The 6,168-nt window shown below is 43.7% G+C and overlaps 1 non-coding gene across 1 annotated transcript; it reads right to left on the reverse strand.

The window, feature by feature from the left end:
* Nucleotides 1–2,596: 2,596 nt before the first annotated feature.
* On the reverse strand, nt 2,597–2,715 carry LOC111742978. Its single transcript, XR_002781540.1, has one exon. It is a non-coding gene; the product is annotated as a 5S ribosomal RNA (ribosomal RNA).
* Nucleotides 2,716–6,168: the final 3,453 nt, after the last annotated feature.

A 6,168-nucleotide genomic window follows, 5' to 3' on the forward strand; every position in this document is an offset into this window, starting at 1 on the left:
CATCCAGGGAAGGGGCGGGAGGGTAAGACTGGGGATGGAGGGAAGGGCCATGGGGGGCAGGGCTGAGAAGGGAAACTGGTTAGAACAAAAAGCAGAAGGTTTTTCACTGGAGATGAACAGGGGCGGGGCATGGAACTGGACCCAAGCACTAGGGGGAAGTTCATTCTGTAGTTCACAAGTTGGCAAGCTACAGTCCACAAGCTAAATCTAGCCTGCCCCTGATTTTGTAAATACAATTTCATTTATGTATTGTCTACAGCTGCTTTCCTGTTGTAACAGAGACCAGATGGCCTGCAACGGCAAAAATATTTTCTATCTGTCCCTTTACAAAGTTCACCAACCTCTGCTGTAACTGGTCCACGCATTCACACATTGAACAATTGATGAGCACCTACTATGTGCCAACCCTATGATAAACTCTGGCTAGAGTCACTGAGAAAAGGATGTCATCCCTGCCTCTGGGCACTCACAGCCTAGAGAGAAAGACGAGTAAGTAGAGACCACCTGTCTAAGCTTTACTACAGGAAGTCAAATTGCTGTAAAATACAATAGTGGACACACCATCAAATGCACCATGGAAAAAAGGAATGAATGAATACAAGGGGATGGAAGGTAGGAATGAGAAAAGCACAGAGAGCTATAGATGCTCACAGGCAAGGCTTTCAGCTGGCAGATGGACTGTGTATCACGGAGGGCTGCTTGGAGGTGAGCTTGCTCCAAGGACAGGAAGGAGTTCGCACCTAAAGAAGGACAGACACTGAGCGGGGTGTGCTCAAGGCAGGCCCCTAGGGAATGCAAGGCTCTTGCAGGGCTGGGCAGAGCAGCAGGGCCAGGAGCTTTCAGGGCCTAAGTGTTGCTGGCGTGGGCTTGAAAGTGAAGGCGAAACTGATGGGAAGCAGCAAAGGGCTTCAAGCTGGGGTCCAGCTACAGAGGAGGGACAGGCTGAGGGAAGCCTGGAGCAGGACATCTGCTGCATGTCAGTAGAGGGATGCTGAGGCTTGGGCAGCATAGGGCAGTGAGATGGGGAGGCCAGAAGGATTGAGAGGTATTTGGGAGGTGGGATCAATAACACTTGGGGAATGACCGATATGGGCAAATGAGAGGAGAGTAAATTGAGTGACCGATGGTGCCGTTGCTGAGAAGAGAAGCAGTGAAGGAGAACGTTTAGGGATGAAGACGGCAAGTTCGACTTCCAACAGGTGGAGTGTGAGCCCCCTGTGGGACATCCAAGTTAGAGTGTCCAGAAGATAGCAGCCTTCCCAGCTCTGGACTCAGCGGGAGGTTTGTGCTGGAGCTATAGATGTCAAGGCATAAGAGTGGAAGAACTTGTGCAAGGAAATGTGAGCTGAAAGCAAGAGCGAGATCCCGGGCATCCTGAGATATCCTGGCTGAGTCAGGCACTGAGGGTGGAGCAGGAATCAGACACAATCCCTGTCCTTCAGAAACTTTCTGTCCAACCCGTAAGAGAGACACATCAATAGATCATCTCGATATAATATGGTAAGTGATAAAGTGGATGCATGTTTGTTTGGCTCTAGGGATGTGGCCCAAAACAATTTAGCGGAAAGCACTTTGGCTCCCTGCCCACAGGGTAATGGACAGCTGAGGATGCTTCTGCCTGCACAGCATCTATTCTCTCTTCTGGTAAGAGCACCTCGGTTTCCCTTTAGGGAGCCACTTCTCCACTCTTTCAATTTGCGTTTGAGAGACCTGGCTCCTTTGAGAGACCGGGCTCCCTCCAGCCTCCCTCCCACTCTGAGGCGAGCACAGGACCCAGGCTTGGCCATTCCCTTTGGACGCAGCAAGTAGTTAAGGGCATCTGCAGAGACTCACTCCCAGCACTGAGTCTGGGGAAGTGCTTTCCTAGCTGGAACTGCTGGGTGAGGATCATGTAAGCACAAGCTGGGAGAGGGAATCACGGAAAGCTGAGCAACACGGTGGACCTGCTGACATCATTTGAACTCTGTGAGGTGAGCTCCAGGGGGGAGGGTGCCCTGTCTTTCATGAGGCAGCAAAGCCTCTTACTCATTGTGACCAACTTTTTAGAGGGCCAATCTGGGACACGGCCACACCAGACACACACACACACACACACACACACACACACATACACGCACTTATGCTTGCACAAATAATATCCTATATAAGATATATGTTTTATAACTTTAACATAAAAATATGAAAATAAGTACTTATTTGAAATTTTATGTTATTCTCTATTATTTATTTTTCTGGCCCATAAATATTGCTATTTAAACAAAACAATAAGATTAGTTAAAAGAGGCAATTACTACTGATGGATAGTAAGGCCAATTAAATAAGTAATATATGTGAGGGAAAATACAATATTTTTATAACATCTCTTTTTGTCTTCTGATATTTTATAAATTTCTTTTAACTCTTTTTTTCTTCTGGTTTTATTGAAATATAATAGACAATTAGTTGCTCATATTTACATTGTACGATTCAATGAGTTTTTTCAGTTATAGTTGGCATACAATAATACATTAGTTTCAGTTGTACAGCATCGTGATATAACTCACACTCCGTGTCTATTTTGTATCTATCCATTTGTATTTCTCTCTTTTTTTTTTAAAGCCTACAGCACCTGGTCTTCCTAGGTGGTCTCCCATCCAAGTACTAACCAGGCCCGACCCTGCTTAGCTTCCGAGATCATACGAAATCGAGCTTGTCCAGGGTGGCATGGCCATAGACCTCCATTTGTATTTCTTAATCCTTTTGTCCTTTTTTGCCATCCCTTCAACACCCCTCCCATCTAGTGGCCCTCAAAATATTCTCTGTATCTATGAGTTTATTTTCGTTGTTGTTTATTTTGTTCTTTAGACTCCATATGAATGTGAAATCGTGTGATATTTATCTTTCTCTGTCTGACTTATTTCATTTAGTGCAATACCCTCTAGGTCCATCAAGGCAATATCTTTTTTCATTCCCTTCCTTTTAGTCTGTGTGTGTCTTTTAATCTGAAGTGAGTCTCTTGTAGGCAGCATATGTAGGGGTCTTGTTTTCTTGTCCATTCAGCCACTCTATCTTTTGATTGGAGCATTTAATTCTTTTCCATTTAAGGTACTTGTTAATAGGAATGTAATTATTATCATTATTTATTTGTTTTTGATACATGTTTTTCCTTCTTAAAGAAGTTCCTCCAATGTTTCCTGTAATATTGGCTTAATGTTGATAAACTCCTTTAGCTTATTTTTGTCTGGGAAGCTCTTTATCTGTCCTTTGACTAAATGATAGCTTTGCTGGATAAAGTATTCTTGGTTGTAGATCCTGGGTTTTCATCACATTGACTATTTTGTGCCAAGCCCTTCTGTCCTGCATAGCTCCTTTTGAGAAATCAGCTGCCAGTCTTATGGGTGCTCCCTTGTAGGTAACCAATTGCTTTTCTCTTGCTGCTTTTAATATTCTCTCTTTGTACTTAACCTTTGGCATTTTAATTATGATGTGTCTTGATGTGGGCCTCTTTGGGTTCATCTTTTTTGAGACTCTCTGAGCTTCCTGGGGTTGTGGAAGTTAGAGAAGTTTTCCACCATTATTTCTTCAAATAGCTCTTCAAGTTTTTTTCCTTCAGGTACCCCCAGGACACGGATATTTTTACACTTAATTGTGTCTCATAGGCTCCTTAAATTATTATTATAGTCTTCACTTCTTTTTTCTTGCTGTTCTGATTGAGTGTCCTTGGCTTTCCCGTCCTCTATATCAGTGGTTTGATCCTCTTCTTTATCCACTCTCTTTATTCCCTCTAATATACTCTCCATCTCAGATGTGTTCTTCATTTATGACTAGTTCTCTTTTATAATTTCCATTTCCATTTTCATGTTTTTTTATCTCTTGTTAAAATTCTCACTGAATTCATCTACACATCTTTTAATTTCATTGAGCAACTTTATAACCAGCATTTTGAACTCTGCATCTGTTAGATTTCTTGACTCTATTATTTCTGGATCTCTGTTCTGTTCTCTCATGCTTCTTTATCTTCCTATTTTGGCTCCCTTTCTTTGTCTGTTTCTATGTACTAAGTAAAGCTTCTAAATCTCCTGGCCTTATTAGCGTGGCTTTGTGTAGTAGGTGTCCAATGACACAGTCCTGAGAGAGGTTCTGCTGCAGGCCAAGTTTAGCCCCTGCCTGTGTCCCTCTGGGGCCACCTGTTAAGATTCAGCAAGCAATCCACAGATGCTGTGGTTATAGCTCCCTTAAGAAACCATACCAAAAACCGAGGCCAGCTGTCACTGGTGTGCATCTTGGCACTGCTCAGCAAAGAGCACTGGACTCACCAAGGACACAACTGGATGTGGCTTGAGTGGGGCTGCGAGTTGGAAGAGGCGGAGTTTCAGGGAATATTCTGGGCAAAGCAACCTCTGTTATTCAGTTTGATGACGTCTCAGTTATGGAGGCGCTGCGTCCACACACTGGGAATGGGGGAGGGTTCGACAGAGGACCAGCCAGCACTTCTGCCTGAGAGAGAGCCTCACCTCTGGCCCTCACTCCAACAACTTAGTATCCCCCTATTAGTCCCTGGTGCCCTTACACAGTCGACTCGGTGCTGGTGCTCAGAGCGAGCAGGACCATCTCCGTGAAAGTCCGCTGGCGGGCACAGCCCTTTTAAGAGGCATCTGCCACTGCCATAGCCTCTGTTCCACTCAGCCACTAGGGACTGGGCAGCTTCGCATGTTTGCTGCATCCTACCTTGATTAATTATTTCTCTCCCCAGTTGTAGTGCTTCTGTTCATCTAGATTCCAGGCGACTTTTCTTGCTGTTTGCTCCGTGTTTCTGTCACAGCTTTGATTTGGTCACAAGAGGGATAAACAAAGCCTCTATCATCTACGCTATTTTTCTCCGCCAATGTCTCCCTCCATGTCTTTTTGTAGCTTGATAGCTTTTCTTTTTCTTTTCTTTTAATTAAACCTCTCAATTTATTTTAACTTTTGTCAGCAAAATAGGCCTGGTTTTGAGGCTTAGTGGTGCCCTATTGTGTTTACACAGAGATTAAACAATAAAAGAGGAGAAATTTCTGCAGAGTTATATTCTCGTAGCTTCTCTTGAACACCATTGTCCATTTTACTGACATATACCTTTTAAAACGAAGGCCTGGACTTTCGGCAGCAGGATGGAGGATTCGGGTGGGAATGGGTGTGTCCCTCAGTGTTTGTGGTACCAACAGGAAGAGATTTACGGGGGGACCCAGGCCCGGCTCCCAAGGTGGGGGTGTCTGATTCCCAGGCAGGCTTCTCTGTTCCAGAGCTGGGATTATCCTTTCTTCTTGCTTCATTCCTCACTTTTCTTTAATGATTCTCTTTCTCTCTGTCCGTACTTTCTCTTTCTCTCTTGTTTTCCTCTTAATTCCTTTCCTTTTGTTCCCTCTGTCCCTGACTCCTACCTCATTCCAGGCTTTGTTCCTTAATTCTTGCCACCTTCTCTCTGGCTCTTTCTTGGTAGCATAACTCTCTCTGGCTGAGGCAGTGCGAGGAGAGAAAGACCCGGTCCACTGTGCTCTTGGGGGTGGGGGTTGGCAGGACTCAACTGCGACCCCCCCAAGCCCTGCCCTAAAGCGGCAGCCGCCACCGCTCCCCCACGTCATGTCCTCAGAAGTACTACATAGCGATTCAACATATTTTAACTCTTTAACACTCTTTATTGGACATTTACATTCTGTGAGCTATATTATTTCATATTCTTAAAATACATAAATGTAAATCTATTTAAAAGGAGAACATAAATACAGTAGGACAAATTAAACAGATATTATTTATATTTAATTTTTAAAAAGAGCAATGACCTATTTCTTTCTGTCCCATGACATGGTAGGATAATTTGACTCTCTCTGTTTTCTATTCCAATAATACTTTCTGAACTGCCTGCGGCCTTTATTTAGGACAGCTTCTAGCCTTTTATGCAGTGGTGAAACTGAAGACCGTCAAACAGAAAATTCACTTTGACCTACAGCTCTGTTCTTATCAAGCCCACATTATACTGATTACTTGTGTCAGTCCAGTGTGCTGACATTGAACTAAATAGCCTCTCAATAAAAACATTTGAGCATAGAATACTTAGGAGTTTACTTACTGGCAACAGCAGGTCTTTCAACTTGTGGAAATTAGTTTACAGCTCTTCAAAAATGTCCAACCATTTTGTATATACAGACTAGT

This window comes from Pteropus vampyrus, unplaced genomic scaffold (genome assembly GCF_000151845.1).
Source record: "Pteropus vampyrus isolate Shadow unplaced genomic scaffold, Pvam_2.0 Scaffold104, whole genome shotgun sequence".
Classification (NCBI taxonomy): Eukaryota; Metazoa; Chordata; class Mammalia; order Chiroptera; family Pteropodidae; genus Pteropus; species Pteropus vampyrus.